Raw genomic sequence first — 17210 nt, forward strand, 5'->3', positions numbered from 1 at the left:
TATGGAAAGGCATAAAACAAATTCCAACCCATTCAGCCTTTTCAACTCGTCCATTGCCCAATTCCTTCATCCCACCATTGCTGATGATGTTTTTAGCCCTCTAGGTGGCAAGATCTGGAATTCCCTCGCTAAACCATTCCACCTTCTCTCTTACGACCAGCTTCTATCACCTACCTTGAAACCAAGGTTATGGTCCAGTTTCTTAATGTCTCCTTATGTGGCACGGTGCAGTTTTTTCTGATTACACTTGTGGTGGAGACTTTACTTTGCTAAAAACGTTATAGCCGAGGCAGCCGTTCAGTCCTTCATGACCGTGTAAGCTCTTTGCACAAGCAGCTCACTTAACCCCACTCCCCTGCCTTTTTCCCATTGTCCTGAAATAGTTTCTCCTTTTGAGATAATTATCTCAGTTTCCTTTGAATGCCTCAATTCAGGCAGCCTGCATTACACCTCAGGCAGTGTACGCTATGTTGGAACCACTCACTGGATAAACAGTGTCTCAGGTTGCTGTTGCTTTTCTTGTCAATCATCTTAAATTGGAGAGAGTTTGACAAAGGGTCATCTGGACTCGAAGCGTCAGCTCTTTTTCTCTCCTTACAGATGCTGCCAGATCTGCTGAGATCGTCCAGCATTTTCTCTTTTGGTTTCAGCTTCCAGCATCTGCAGTAATTTGCTTTCATCTTAAATTGGTGCCCTCTGGTTCTTGATGTTTCTTTCAATGGGAAGAAATTTGGGAAGATTCATTTTGAATCCTCAGCCCTATCTCTCCATCTTTCTTTGTCCAGCCCCTCATGATTTTGAATATCTCTATCAAGTCTCCTCTTAATCTTCCCTTCTCAAAGGAAAACAGTTCAGCTTCTCCAATCTATCCACTTAGCAGAAATCCCTCACCCTGAGCCATTCACATGAATCATTCCTGCATTCTCTTTAATGCCATTGTATCCAGAACTGGACATTATACTCTAGTTGAGGCCAAACCAGTCTTTTATATATCTTTGACAAAAGAACAAAATGAAGTCAGCTATTCTGCAACTCAAGCCTGCTCCGCTATTCAATAAGATGATGGTTGATCTGATTGTGACCTCAATTCCATATTCCCACCTTGCTCTGCACTCTCTTGCAGTTATGTAGAAAGTCCAGGATCCCAAATGCCTTATGCACCACCTTCTCGAATGGTCCGGCCACCTGCAACGATTTGCACACACTGATCTTAAGGTCCCTTTGCTCCTGCATCCCCTTAAGAGTTGTAATCTTTATATCGCATTTTCTTGCTCTTCCTTTCAAAGAAAATCTTCCCCAATTTGATTTTGTAACTGATCAGAACACCTGAGATATTTAGGATGACGACAACTAGTTGAGGTGATAAAGTAACAAAAAAAAGCACAATAGTATTAATTTAATGGAGCCTCAGAGTGGCACAGAATCATAGTAACAAACAGTGCAGGAGAAGGCCATTTGGCCCATCAAGTCTGCACCAACAACAAACCCATTCCAGGCCCTATCCCCACAACCCCACACATTTACCCCACTAATCCCCCTGACCAACACATCCCAGGACACTAAGGGGCAATTTAATGCCAATCCACGTAACCCACACACTTCAGACTGTGGGAGGAAACCAGAGCACCCGGAGCAAACCCACACAGACACGTGGAGAATGTGCAAACTCCACATAGACAGTGACCCGAGGCTGGAATTAAACCCAGGTCTCTGGAGCTGTGAGGCAGTAGTGCTAACCACTGTGTCATCGTGCTGTCCACATTTGCCTCAGAGGCTGAATGCTCTGAGTTCAACTGCTACTCCAGAATTTAAACACAAACTGAGTCTGTCCCTCCAGTGAAGTACTGAGGAGGTGCGCACTGTCAGAAGTCAAATCATTCCAATGTTTGGTTCATGCCTGTGTGTATGCCTCGCCAGAGCCTCCTCCCACTGCTCTTTATTTATATCAGTTAACTGAAGTGGAGAGAATAATTCTAGAAAAACAGGATAAAATGGAGAACAGAAATAAGGTGGGAACGACCCCTCAACCTTCCCCGGAAGCAATGAAAACGTCTACAGTGATTAATTCATCGCAATTACATTTGCCCGATGGTTTGACACATTTCATCTAATTAAGTTTACAGTGAGCCGATTTGGATCCCAGACTTGGCCACTTTCATACTTTATTTTTCTTGATTCTTTCCTGGAATGTGGATGCTGCCAGCAACGCCAGAATTTATCGCCCATCCCTAATAGCCCTTAAACTGAGTGGCTTGCTAGGCCATTTCAGAGGGCAGTTATGAGTCAACCACATTGCTGTGGCTCTGAGGGCCTAACCATATTTGGTGTAGGCCTAACGAGATAAGCAGACAGAGTAAATGCTGCCCAAAGAATAAATCCGACGTGTGCAGAAATTGACATCAAGACTTGCACTGAACATAAACTAGCCCAGGCACACTCATCACTGCTAGCAATTTTTATACACTACTTCAAAATGCAAACTCATACCGATCACATAGCTCATAATGCTGACCGTAATTCAGAATGACGAGGAATGCGTCAGGCAGTTAACAATAGTTTCATGCTGTCTGGTATAGAATTTTTATTGGCCAGAAAGATTCCAAACCTACTGAGGGTTGCATTCACAATAATCAAGATACACAGAAATTTACACAGCACTTTTTAGAACCTCAGGAAATCTCCAAGTGATTCAGAGCTAGCTTTGAAGAATGATTGCATTACGTGTAAAAAAGGTGGCAGCTAACTTGTACACAATGAATTTCCACAGAGAGCCAAACGATAATGACCAGATACTGTTTTTATTTGTGTTGCTCGCGGGATAAATATCAGCCAGGACACAGGAGAGAACTCTTCCATTCCCTCGAAATAGTGCCTTGACCATTCAAAAGGGCAGACGGGGCCTCTAAAAAAGGCACCTCGGATAGTGTAGCACTCCCAAAGTACTACACTGGAGTGGCAGCCAAGACTGCATGCTTACGCCCCTGGAAGGGGGCCTGGGTCAATAATCCTCCATTCAGAGGCAAGAGCATTCTCCAATGATCAAAGGCTGATCCTCTCCCACATGGAGTCATATTTGGTTTTGTGCATTATAAAGTCTTGATCTATTCATCCATGTTTAACAGCAACGAGTCATTTGGTGACAAGCAATTTCATTCAGTGTTGCCCTCGCACAAAGCAGCACATCATGGGGGCTGACAAAGGCAACACTATACTGTTGCTGCAGACTGGCAAAGAATAACCACTTTGTTTACCTCAACTTCATAACATCTGTATCATGGGCCTTGGTCTGCAGGTTACTCACCGGAATCTAGAACAAGTGTAGTCATTCGGCCTCTCGAGCTTATTCCACGGCTATATCATCGTTCATCATCCATTCAAGTGACATAACTCAATATACTTTCATAACTTTAGCTAGCAAAAAAATCTATCAATCTCAACTATAACATTAACTAGCTAACACCTACTGCTTTTTATAGAACTCACACTCCTACCACTCAAACTCAAGAAAAGTTTCCTAAATTCTCTCAAGTCTGACTGTGACATTAAGATTATGTCCCCTTGTCCCAGATTTCAGAGTCAAAAAAGACAAGAAAATAAACAGGTCCACAATTTCTTGGATGTCTCACACACCTTATTCAATGGAGCTACATGTGCAATTTGCGAATCTGAAGTGATACAAACCGCAGAGAATCACAGCTAATGTACCAGCTTCCTTTATTCTATCCTTTTATCAGTTTCTGGGCATGTGCCAGTCTTTCATACAGCCATTCTTTTTCTCAAACCGTTTTCTTGCTTTCGTTAACTTTGACAAGTTCTTGTGTTTATTTCCTTTGAATGTCAGGTACATGATCCTTTTCCTCTGTGGAAGAGGAAAGTCACGATTCAACAAATCTATTTTCAGTTGCAATTCTACCAGTATGTCTTTAAAAAACCCAGATTATACTTGACTTCCTCTAAAGGAAATAGAAAAATTAAGTGAATCTTTTAATCCTTTTCAACTTACTTTTTATATTCCATTTTGCAACTCCTCACATTTTTAAAGTTACATATTGTACTAGATACAGCTCCCAGTCCTCTATATCTACACTATTCTCTGTACTCTTAGCATGTCGTTCTTTCAGTTTTATCTCATTTCTTTTGTCAACCTTGGCTTTGTTATTTATTATATAGAGCTCTCTCCCCTTCAGTGCAGATACTGGTCCCACATTAAGCTAAAAGCTTTTTTCAACACTTCCACTATTAACCGATTAGTTTTGACCAGTTTGTTGTCGTTTGCGTCTGTTGTCACGCAGTTCAAGTTAACCTTAAAAATCTAGAAACTCAGTAACCGTGTGATGTTCTAACACAAAAAACATGATGCTCAGAGATACTCAGCGGGTCAGACATCGATGGAACAAGGAACAGATTTAACATTCATGACCTACTGCCAAAAGGTCTGGGACAAATTCTTCCAGCACATTCTAATCTGGGAGGCTTCATTTACGGAGATGATGTCATCGTCCCAGGATCATGACGTAGGTAATTATCTGTAATAACTTTATTGATGAGGCCCTCGTTCACAAGTGAACAGAAATCGTGGAGCATGATAAAGAGAGGGGCATGTCAGCAGAGTCCAAAGGATCACCAGTGGGATGAGCATGTTGTATAGGGAGATACAACATGCTCCAGAGGCACAGAGGGCAAGCAGCTCAGCCGGAGTGGGATGGGGGAGTTGCTAGTAATGAGGGAGCTTCAAGTGCCTCAATGGACCCCACAGGAAAACTCTAAAGGGCATTGAGGGAAGCTGTGCACTTAAAATGGAGTCAAACCTGGATCAGGTCAAGGGAAAATGAGGCACACTAAAGGGTTGGGGAGGCATTAGGAAGGGCAGAGTATCTGGGAGGAGAAAAGTGAAAAGCCACATAAGACAGAGGGGGCTAGGAAGGGTAAAGAAAGTATAAACGCGAAGAAGAAAAGTGTAAATAGTGTCATGGGTCCCAGTCTGGAACAGCAAAAACTTGCATGTGAATGGATGCTGAAAACTCCAAAGCCTATCTAACATTCTTGTATCTACAAAAGGATGATGAACACAAAGCAACTGAATCCATTTCATTTTAGGCATCTTCACAAGGTGCACCTTTGCTGATGGTCCAAAAGGCTAAACCTTGAGGCGTAAGTTCTGCCACAAGTACCATATGTGAAGCTAGCCATTGTTGTTTTTGACATTGACGCCTGTTGCCAGGCCATTGGTTGTGCACTTGAAACCACAGAAGGTGTCACCACTTTGTCATCCACTAGTGACCCCCAAGTACAAAAACACACTTGTAAACATCTTTGAAGCAAAACTTTGGGTGTCCCGTTATGTAGGACACATGGAAACCTGAAGGGCATCAACAGAAGCAAGTCCAGAATTCAAGTCAGTGATACTATGGGAGTGACTGAGGAAGATGGAGCCAATATTTGTACGGATTTAGACAGTTGTAGCAAGTCAAGTCCAGGAACTATTTGAAGGGTAAATATAAGAGGCACTGATGCAGATATTGCGTCATGAGAGCAGGTGCGCAAAATTGCCTATGCAGAATGACAAAGAAGTTAGACGTCCAAATAAGATTCAGGAAAGGCAGACAAATGCACTCAAATATTTGTGAAATATGCTATATTAATGCAAACAGTAGTAAGATAGCAAATAGAGAAACTTCTGGATGGTCAGAACATATACCTCAGAGTAAAAGCTATTCCATCAACAACCAACTTAGAAAAATACTGGAAAAACTCAAGGTCTGACAGACAGCATTTGAGGAGACAGAATACAGCCAACATTGAGTCTGGATGACCTGTTGCAGAGCTTTGGATTATGGGTGGAGTACTAGATTGGATTGAGGATTGACTAACCTGAAAAAACTAGAGGGTTGGGATAAGTGGGTCCTTCACTAGTTGGCAAAACACAACTAGCAGGGTGCACCAGGGGTCAGTCCTCGGACCTCAACTGTTTACAATCTATATAAATGATCTGCAAGTAGGGATTGAGCGTAACAGCAAAAATTTGGTGATATCAAAGTGGAAAAAGAAGGCAATAAAGTGGAGATCAAGGTTTTACAGATGGATATTAATAGGCTAGGAGAATGCGCCAAAATTTGGCAGATGGAGTTTAATGCGGATAAACGTGAGGTGATCCGCTTTGGCTGAAAAAACACAGAAAAGCAAATTATCTAAATAGAAAAATGTTCAATTCTACATCACACAACTTGTACAAATCCATCCAAAAGAAATCACAGCTTTCCTATTATATTCATCACCTAGGACTTAATAGCTTTTGCTCCTTTATCAAGACCTGCTGCTAGTTTAAAAATAATGCTGACGTTCACACTGATGAACACACCATTCCTAAAGTAATGAAGTTCAACACCAAGGAAATTTGCTACAACTCAAAAGCACATCATATTCTTGACATATTACACAAGTCAATGTGCCATGTTTCTGTGGTTGATCGGCAGATCAGAGATTGATCACAGAATGAGGAAAGCGATTTGACTCCTCCAAATGTGCAACACAGTGGTTAGCACCGCTGCCTTACAGTGCCTGGGACCCAGGTTCAATTCCAACCTCATGACACTGTGTGGAGTTTGCACATTCGCCTCTTGTCTGCGTAGATTTCCTCCAAGTGCTCCGGTTTCCTCCCACAGTCCAAAGGTGGTCAGGTTGGATTGACTGGCCATGCTAAAATGACCCTAGTGTCAGGGGAATTAGCAGGATAAATTTGTGGGATTATGGAAATGATGCCTGGGTGAGATTGTGGTAGGTGGAGACTCAATGAGTCAAATGGCCTCCTTCTGCACTGTAAGAATTCTATGAAAGCCATAACATTGAGAGAACACGTAGCACCAGCCTGTCATCCATCCGTCTCTCAAATGATTCAAATATTTCCTTGGCCACTCGAGCTGAAGCTCCACTTCACAGGCTGGTCAGGCAACTTAATAAACCTGATTATTAATTGCATTCATTGCCCTTCGCGTTTAAGATTTCAATTGTGCAATAAGTGCAATTTACAAATTTTAAAACTGACAACTATACATGAATTTTTGGCCCTCCTTCCATTACTGCAGATGATTATCCACAGGTTCAATGCTTGTTCACAACACAGCATTAAGATGATGCATGAATTTTTACCACACAATAAAACAACCAAATCTGTATGGTCACCAAGGAATAAATCAAATGACATGGCATCAAACCATAGGCTGAAAAGAGAAAACACAAAGGTTGGGATCAATGTCACCTCGGTTCGGATGATAATGCACTCATTTTAGAGCAAAGTTAAAGCCCTGTTATGAACTTTGACACAATCTAGGCTCATACTTCCAGGCAGTGCAGATAGATGCAATCTTTCAGGTAAGATATTAAACAGAGATATCCTCTGACAACTCAAAAATAAGGAATCAAAAGTAAGACATTAAGTCATTTGTTAATTTGCATGCTTATGTAGCCTTGCTGTATTTGCAACATTGGTTGCTTTTTGCTTGCATAACCATCTAACACAAACACTATGGGGACATTCAAAATGCACAATTGTCTTCTTTCTAGCATATGTACTAGAAGACAAAGGTGAAAACTTGCAGCTGGAAACGTAATTTTTCCTACACCTATGCAAGAAAGACGTACAAAACAGGGAAGCATTTTTCCAATTGCCCTCATACAGAAACCAGGGAACAGAATTTCTTTGCCAACAGTGAGCTCTGAAGTTGCACGCTTCAGCCTCAGCTCCAGTTAGCTGGGCCAGAACAAGAATCCCTTTACCAAAGGGCCACCTGGGCACACTCCATCACTATTACTAATCTGAACATTAAGAAAACGGATTCCAAAAATACCCAATATTTATTCATACGGATGGCAATCTTAACAGTGAGAGATTTAGAATGCCCAGTAAATTCGCTACAATTACTAACTGGCCACCTTCCAGAAAGTGGAGAAACAGGACATGCCATGTCTGCAATGAAAGGCAGATTGAGATCATCTATTGCTTCAGGCTAAAATTGTATCCTATCTTCTTGTTTCATCAGTTTGGAGTCTTTTGGGAACAAACACAAGCCGCTTTTACAGCATTTTATTGGCAGTATCGGCCCCCTCCGGCAGCGAGTGACAACCCTAAAGTGTACAAACATGGTGGGATTTTTCCAATCAATGCACAATTAAATTGATCTAACAATCAGGCCGTATTTAGTAAACGGCTGGCCGAACATGCCTGAAATTGTCATCAGCTGTTAATAACTGTAGCAGATTGAAAGTGGAAGCGCAGGCAGCTTCGTTCAGCTGTTCCTGGATGTCATAACAAGATATTCACCCAGATCTCAGATCCCTCAGTAAATAATTAACAATGCTGAAATAACATTTAACTAGGTGCTAAAGTTTATGGAACTGCCCACCCAGTCCACTTAACGTGATGTCAACAGTGTTTTTGCAATTGTCTTCAATGGTGACAGCAAATGGTCAGCACAAATGTTCCGTCTATTTTCCCTTCATCATGGACAGCCCATTAATGCACCGTGCAGAACCTTTAAGATTGCTGTGCAACCAAAATTGTGCACGTCTTAAAACGATTGTTTCTGGTGTGGAGCACGTTCTCCCTCTTGGCAAAGTTATGGATTCCTGTTTGTGGTAAACACGGGTGCTGCAAGTGGGAATTGTAATAACCCCATTTAAAAAGTTACATTTAATCATAATAGCTCAAACAAAACAAGTCAATATTTCAATTGTATCCTCAGTTAAACATCATTGATACTTTGGTGACACAGTGGCTAGCACTGCTGCCTCACAGCACCAATAACCTACGTTTGAGTCTCGGCTGCGCAAAGTCTGCAGGTTCTCCCCATGTCTGTGTGGGTGTCCTCTGGCTTCCTCCCACAGTCTGAGAAACATCCTGGTTAGGTGCATTGGCCATGCTAAATTCAAACAGGCGCCAAAGTGTAGCAACTTGGGGATTTTCACCGTAACTTCATTGCAATGTTAATCTACGCCTACTTGTGACACTAATAAATAAAAACATAAACTGATAAATTGAAAATATTTGCAATTTTGAAAAATATCTCAAGTTGGGCTCACAAAAGTTTACATCAACTATGTTCTTCTCACTGGTCCTCAGTTGTTATCCCACTTGTTAATTCATGCCCTTTGGGGTGGCATGGTGGCACAGTGATTAGCATTGCTGCCTCACAGCACCAGAGTACGGGGTTCAATTCCTGGCTTAGGTCACTGTCTGTGTGGAGTTTGCATGCTCTCCTCGTGTCTGCGTGGTTTTCCCTCAGGGTTCTCAGGTTTCCTCCCACAGTCTTAAAGACATGCTTGTTAGGTACATTGAGCAGAACAGGCACTGGAGTGTGATAACTAGGAGAACTTCATAGTAACTTCACTGCAGTGTTAACATAAGCCTTACTTGTGAATAATAAATAAATGTTAAACTTTTAGTTTTGTCATATCCATTGTGGGTTATGTTATGAACCCTGCTCATACGGTGCAACTCCTAACCTACCCTGAATGTCCCACACACAATTATTTATTGAAGCACTTTTTCCCAAATGAAAAATGCATGGCAAATGGCAATAAGATGGGCAGGGGGAGAAAGGAGAGGCGTGAAAAGGCTTTTAGGTAGAGGAATATAATGAACCTTCATTAAACTACAGATTTAGTTACAAACCGCACCCCCCTCCCAACCCAAATGAAAGTATTAAGCACATATTAAATTACACAACCACATTAAGGCAACATGAAACCCAGATGGAAATTCTTGGTAGCTGTGCATTATCTAATCTGCCTCAAGGAGAGAATGAAGAACTATGTAAAAGGCTTTGTTACACATTTTGTTTTTGAGTAGACAGACAGAAATAGACTATTGTGATTATAATACCATTTTAAGGCATTTTTCTGCAGTCTTCAGATAAATTAACCCAAAGATATCAAAGTACAGGCACACCCAAACACTTTGTTTGCAACATTGGGGCAGACATCAAATTCAAGTTTCCACCAAGTAGGAAGCTAATTATTTTACTGGTGACGCAAGCTCCTGATATGCACATCTCCCAAAGCTGATGCAGTCAAGTTTTGGAACAAAAAAACTTACCTTCTGACCCCAAACCTGAAAACCATTTATGTTGATCCAGTCTGACAGGTTTCAACCCCATCTTAGTTCCAGGACCATTCACATCCTCAAATTACAAAGATGTCAGTTTTGAAATATTCAATTGACCCCAAAAGAGCATTTTGGTGGCAGATTGTGTCAGGATTTCCATCACCTTATGCATGTAGGCATGTTTCTTGACATAACACCTAACTAGCCTAGCTTTTTTTAAGATCCTTGTTCTTAACCCCCTCCCCACCTTTCCCTCGATCGATTCTATTTCAATTCTTTAATCATTTTAATCATACAATCGTAGAACAATTATCATTACAATAATAATTTAAAATATCTCAGTTAGATTACCCCTTCTACTGTCAAGGGAATACAAGCATAGTTTATACACAAATAACCCATTTAGCACCAGTATGATTCTGGTGAAGCTTTGCAACATCTAATCCAAGGCTAATATATTCTTCCTTGGATCCAGTGCCCACAAACCAAATAAAATTCCAGATGTTGTCAAACCAGAGCTTGACAATTTGATGATCACTTCTCCTCCTTTATAAACTTTGAGTTGAAGGTGAACATTCTATTGGTCTTTGGAGGCAAGGAAAATGCTGCATATGAAGGAAATCAAATCAAAATAAATGTCTGGAAACATTCAGCAGCAGGTTAAAGTCCAACTGGTTTATTTGGTAACAAACGCCACTAGCTTTCACAGCGCTGCTCCTTCATCAGGTGAAGGAGCACCTGACAAAAGAAGAGTGCTCCAAAAGCTAGTGGCTTGTGCTATCAAATAAACTTGATGGATTTTAACCTGGTGTGGTGAGACTTCTTACTGAGTTTACCCCAGTCCAACAGCAGCATCTCCACATCATAAATTCAGCAGGTCAGGCACTTTTTGTGCAAAAACAGAGGTCAAGTTGACTTTTCAGCTCTCCAATCTTGGTCAGGAAAACGTTTAACAAACACTTTAGTGAACCTGCTGAGTTTAATACACGTATGCAGAACTTGCTCCCCACAATGGAAGGCAAAATATAGGACAGCTTTTCAAGACCTCACTTCTACATCCATTTGCTGCACATGTAATGAAAGGTACCATTAAATTGTCATGTTTGAGAACATATCTATTTCCACATTCAAATTTAATTTAGCTAATATGCTGATTGGGAGTGTATATTAAAAGTTTGTTGAAATTCACATAAATTCCCCACACAGATGATAAGAGCTTTGTACAAGCTGGCAATTCAACTTGCTTGCATTTTAACGATGGGCAACACTTTCTTAAAATCATTTATACAGACCTATTAACGTGGTAAAATATCGCAAAGAACTTCACAGGACACTTCAGACAAAATATGACACTGAACCACACGAGGCAACACTGTACTGGGACACAGTTAAACAGATGGGTTACTAAGGAGCAGCAGGAGAGAAGTTGGGGGAAGGAATTCATGACTACCATCACCTTTTGCCCAACACACTCCCCACCCCCCACTATCCCTCCTTCCATATTACCACCCTGCTCCTCTTCATGCCTCAGCTCACATTCCACCCCCTTTGGACCTTTACGGTGGGAGCTGCACGAGTCCCAAAGCACAGTTCTGTTCAGATAGACACTGGTGCCTGTCAGCAGAGGCAAGGAAACCTTTCTACTCCATAACCATGGGTGCTGTACTCAGTCAACATGGAGACAGGAGGCTCCAGGGGTCCAGCAGTATAGTGCTATCCATGGAGACTAGCTCGACATGAAGATGGACAGCAGAACTGCCCTGACAAAGAGGTGTGCAATGAATCAGGAGACACACAGCACAATGGCAGAAAGACTTTGTTGCACTCACTTTGAAGTCTCATACAAACTGAGAACCGCCTTGTGTGCATCACACTTCAGCAGTTGGGTTTTAGACCAATGTAAATTTCACACTGGAGTAACGCAAGATAGGAAGGTCTGATAAAATAGATGCCAGGCGTCCTAACAAGCATTCATGAGATGCAAATCAATGCGAATTGAATTCACCCAGCATACAGGAAGGCCAATTTGCCATTAAACTACCACTGTGATAACTGCTACACCATTTTATATCATGGATTTGGTCCCTGATAGCCACCAAATCAAAGAATCCAAGATATCCACAATAAGTGGGATCAGAAAATTCTGCCCAAAGTGTTGTGCACTCTTATGATCAGCCAATTTCTTGATTCTTACTAGGAAAAGCATAATATGATGCAGACAGATCCTTTTATACATTACCTCTGGAAATAAATTCACATTTCTAGATCACCTTTCACAACGCAAAGCATTTTAGACCAGTTGAAGGTTTTTTCTCAAGTATCGTTGCTGCTTTAACTTTTAAAATGCAGCAACTCATTCGAGCACAAGTTCCCACAAATAGTTTAAGGACCAGAGGGGTATTGGGTAACCACAACTGACCAGACATCTAGGAGAACTCCTCCACCCATTCTGAAGACACATGATCTTTTACGGAGCATACAGTTTACCATCTTGATCCTAAAGACAGCACCTTCAATCTACAGAAGCCCCTCAACACTGCACTGAAGCATCAGCTTTTATAGTGTGCTCAGTGCCAGAATACGATAACATTTTGGTCATTCCAGTATCCAAAGAAGTGAACAACCACCTCACACCATTCAGGTACGCTGTAGATAACATGTACCAGCAGAGCTGCACATTGACATTTTGCTTTCCAGCCTATAAGGCTCAATGGAAATTAAACGTATAGTTCAATTACATACCATTCGGTTTTATCAAGGTCAAGCTTGGAACACAAAGCACTATGAGATTGCAGAAGCGTTTACAATACATTTTATTGCACTGTACTTCGCCCAACCTAACACCTCGAGTCATAATTGCATCAGGAAGATTAAAATAAGACACTGTTCTATACTTCTAACTGCGTGTTTTACTGGGACTGGTGAAAATAGCAGATTTGACGTTTGTTCTGTACTCTGCCAGTGTCAGGAATAACCATATCCAGAAAGACAGTGGGGTATGGGAGAATGCCTGTGCTTTTCCTCTAATCACTTCCCTGGAGATAAGAGTGAGTGAATACAGGTCTTGGTCGTGGAGAGAGACTAGGGTTTGATGCCCTCAAAAATCCACTGATGCTCACCAAATGCAGCCACAAGAATGGTCAGTGAGCTCTGAGCTGTGGGTCCCAACTGTATAAACAATAGTTAGCACCACAGAATCCCTACAGTGCAAGAGGAAGCCATCTGGCCAATCAGTCTGCACTGACCAATATCCGACCCAGGCCCTATCCCCTTAACCCATCTATTTATTCTGCTAGACCCTTTAACATAGCCAATCAACCTAACCTGCACATCTTTATGGGAGGAAACGTGGGTGAAACACCCAGAGGAAACCCATGCAGACATGGAAGAACATGCCAATTCCACACAGAAGTGACCCAAAGACTCTTCCCGCTCAAAAAAGACAGTAGGACCAGGGGGCACAGCCTCAAGATAAAAGGGGGGCGGTTTAGAACGGAGTTGAGGAGGAACTTCTTCACTCAAAGGGTGGTGAATCTCTGGAATTCTCTGCCCGTTGAAGTGGTGGAGGCTACCTCGCTAAATATTTTAAAGACGCGGGTTGATGGGTTTTTGATAGGAGAAGGGATTAAGGGTTATGGGGAGAGGGCGGGAATGTGGAACTGAGCAGCGACAGATCAGCCATGATCTTATTGAATGGCGGGGCAGGCTTGAAGGGCTGGATGGCCTACTCCTGCTCCTATTTCTTATGTTCTTATGTTCTTAAAGGAAACATTTGCCAAAAGAAAACAATCTTGAATTGAATTTCAATTAAATTTTAATTTTTGGTATGTGGCTAAAATGCTTAACTCAAATCACTTAGACCCTAATTTCAGCTCAGTGTTACTTCAAAGTCCTTTGTCTCATCACATGCCACTTGCTACTTGGAAGCACCCCAGATGGGCAGTGAAGAGCAAGGCTGGATTCTACACAAAGCTCAGCTCAAGTCAGGAATCAATTCCACATGCCGGCTAACCCAGGATTCCACATGAGGAAAGTGAACTTTGGCAGGTGGGGACGGGAGAACAGAAACTACTTCTCCAACAAAAATTAGCAGAACATAGAACATTACAGCGCAGTACAGGCCCTTCGGCCCTCAATGTTGCGCCGACCAGTGGAACCAATCTAATGGCCCTCTAACCTAAACTATTCCAATATTATCCATAAGCCTATCCAATGACCATTTGAATGCCCTTAAAGTTGGCAAGTCCACTACTGCTGCAGGTGGGGCATTCCACGCCCTTACTACCCTCTGAGTAAAGAAGCTACCTCTGACATCCATCCTATATTTACCACCCCTCAATTTAAAGCTATGTCCCCTCATGTTAGCCATCGCCGTCCGTGGATACCAATGAGTATCCACACATTGATGTTAAATTCTTAGGCGATTACCCAAACTAGACAGTACTTACACACAAACGGGCCATTTGGCCCAGGTTGTACAGACTTGTCAAACCTTACCTTGCTTGAGAAAGCCGTACTAGATGTCAAGCTCATAGTTTAAGTCAAAGAACAAACGAAAGCTAGACTTGAGTTTAAATTGTATGAAATACATGTGCCCAACGCAGTGAACAAAAGTGAAATGTTACAAGACAGCAGGATGAAGGTAGAGGGCTTATGGAGAAATGACTATAGGAGAGGCAAGTGGTTCAAAGTTTGAGATGCAAAGATCAATTCTGACACCAGTCCTGGGAGTCCTTTGTGGGCTGAATCTTTTCAGCAGCCGTTTTCACTGCAAGTCCCAGAGAAGAGCAGCAAGTTTGCAAATATCAGGAACTGGTGAAATGAAGATGGCAATTTCTGCCCCACTTTTCCATAATGCAATGCAGTGGAGAAACAATTGCTGTCTGGGAGGTTGTCAATTATCCCCCATGGCCAGAACAGGAAGCAAGGGAACATCAGAAGTCCAGCAGTGTCAGTGGTCATGTTTCATGCCCATCTGTGTGATGAGATCACTTCAGAGTACTAATAAGGTGGTGAATGAGAAGGGCAAGGAACACCAGCAACCCTGCACCGATCATGGTCATATTGGTTATATCTAGTGCAGTGAGGTCACTTTTGCTGAGACGCAAACAGAGGTTTGTGGGGGTAATTGATTGCACTTTTGCCTCCTACAGCCATTAATTTATTAATTTACTATTTCTGCAACGCACCCTCAAGCTTTCTTATCTACGTTTTTTCCTTGCCTCAAGTTGCTTTTCTTTGAAAAAGTGCTTTCGCTGTTTTCATAATGGCCCATGTTGGGCATCATTGTTTGGCACAACATGATGGCACTGCTGCCTCAGTGCCAAGGACCCAGGTTCAATTCTGGCCTTGAGTAACTGTGTAGAGTTTGCATGTTCTCTCCACGTCTGCGTGGGTTTCCTCCGGGTGCTCCAGTTTCCTCCCACAAATCACAAAATTGCACGGGTTAGGGGAACCAACCATGCTAAATTGTCCCTTAATGTCACGAGATGCATAAGATAGAGGATTGGTAGGGTGGGTACACAAGCTGTGGAGATAGGGCAGGAGGTGGGCATGGATGGGATGCTCTCTTGGAGAATTGGTGCTGACTTGATGGGTTGAATGGCCTCCTTCTGCACTGTAGGGAATCTATCCTTCCCTAATCCATTTCATTGCCAATTATATATTTCCCTTTGCCTATACTGCTCTTGTACACTGCTATACCTAGTGGAAGAAAAATAATTGGGCCAGAAACCAGTACTCCAGCTCCAGAGATTAAAAGAACAGCAGACAATGAAAAGATTCTTTGAAGGAGAAAGGAAGGGGCAAAGATGAGGGCAAAAAGAGGGGGGCATCTTGTTTTTGCTTCAGTGGGAATCTCACTTTACAGTTTTAAACTCTGGACACAAAGTTACATATGCAAAAGGGGTTATAGATTTTTTAAAATATATGTGATCAAAACAAACACTTTTCTCTAGATTTCCAGTCAGAAGAGGTGCTTAAATATGTTAAGGTTTGCAAGTGGTGTACCATGACTCAAGGTGACTAAATCACCAAGGGTGTGGCACAGTCATCATTTAGGTATGTTAGTCTGTTTCACAAGTGACAAATTCTCAACCCGAGTTGATAACTCACAGGTTATCAAATACACACTTACTCTAAATCTGGTGGAGAAAAATGTAAAATACATCATAGGATGTAGGAAAAACAGGCCATTCAGCCCATTGAGTCTGTTCCGCCATTCAATGAGATCATGACTGATCTGACAGTCCTCAACTCCACTTTCCCGCGTTATCCCCATAACTCTTGATTCCTTTACTGATTAAAAATCTGTACCTCAGCCTCAAAGAAAGCTAACAACCCAGCCACTGCAACCTTATAGAGGAAATCCCTCCTCATCTCTTAAATAGGCAATCCCATACTCTAAGATTATGCCTTCTGGTCCTAGACTCTCCCATAAGGAGAAGCAAACTCTCAGCATCTACCCTATCAAGCCCCTTGAGAACCTGTCTCAATAAGTCTCACAACACCAGGTTAAAGTCCAACTAGTTTATTTGACTTTTTACTGTGTTTACCCAAGTCCAATGCCAGCATCTCCACATCACGTCTCAATAAGGTCATTCTTCTCAATTCTATTGAGCACAAGCTCAACCTACTCAACTTCTCATAAGAAAATCCCACCATGCTTAGGATCAACTTAGTAAACCTTCTCTGGACTGCTTCCAATACAAGATATATCTTTCCTTAGCTCAGGGGTCCCAAACTGCTCACAGTTAAACTGAGATACAATTGAATAGTAGGAGATTTGCCTTGCACCCTGTGTTCATATCAGACTGTGTGCATACAAACTTGATGCCAACATGAAGTAATGAAGAAACCAGATAATTTTTAAATTCCATTTTAAGGCAAATATCTTTCACCTTGACAAGCGTAAAATGCACATATTACCCAAAACAGAATAGAACATAGAACACTACAGCACAAACAAGCCCTTCGGCCCACGAGTTGCACCGATCACATCAACACCTACCAATCTATAGACCTATCTATAACCCCCAATCCCATTAAATTCCATATACTCATCCAGAAGTCTTTTAAAAGACCCCAGCGAGTTCGCCTCCACCACTACTGA

At 42.0% G+C, this 17210-nt stretch overlaps 1 protein-coding gene across 1 annotated transcript in view; it reads right to left on the reverse strand.

Moving 5' to 3' along the window:
• gipc2 (GIPC PDZ domain containing family, member 2) overlaps window positions 1-17210 on the reverse strand; it is a 70647-nt gene that overhangs the window by 34181 nt on the left and 19256 nt on the right. The window lies entirely within an intron of this gene.

Source organism: Carcharhinus amblyrhynchos, chromosome 9 (genome assembly GCF_965287045.1).
Source record: "Carcharhinus amblyrhynchos chromosome 9, sCarAmb.v2.hapA, whole genome shotgun sequence".
NCBI classification, from domain to species: domain Eukaryota; kingdom Metazoa; phylum Chordata; class Chondrichthyes; order Carcharhiniformes; family Carcharhinidae; genus Carcharhinus; species Carcharhinus amblyrhynchos.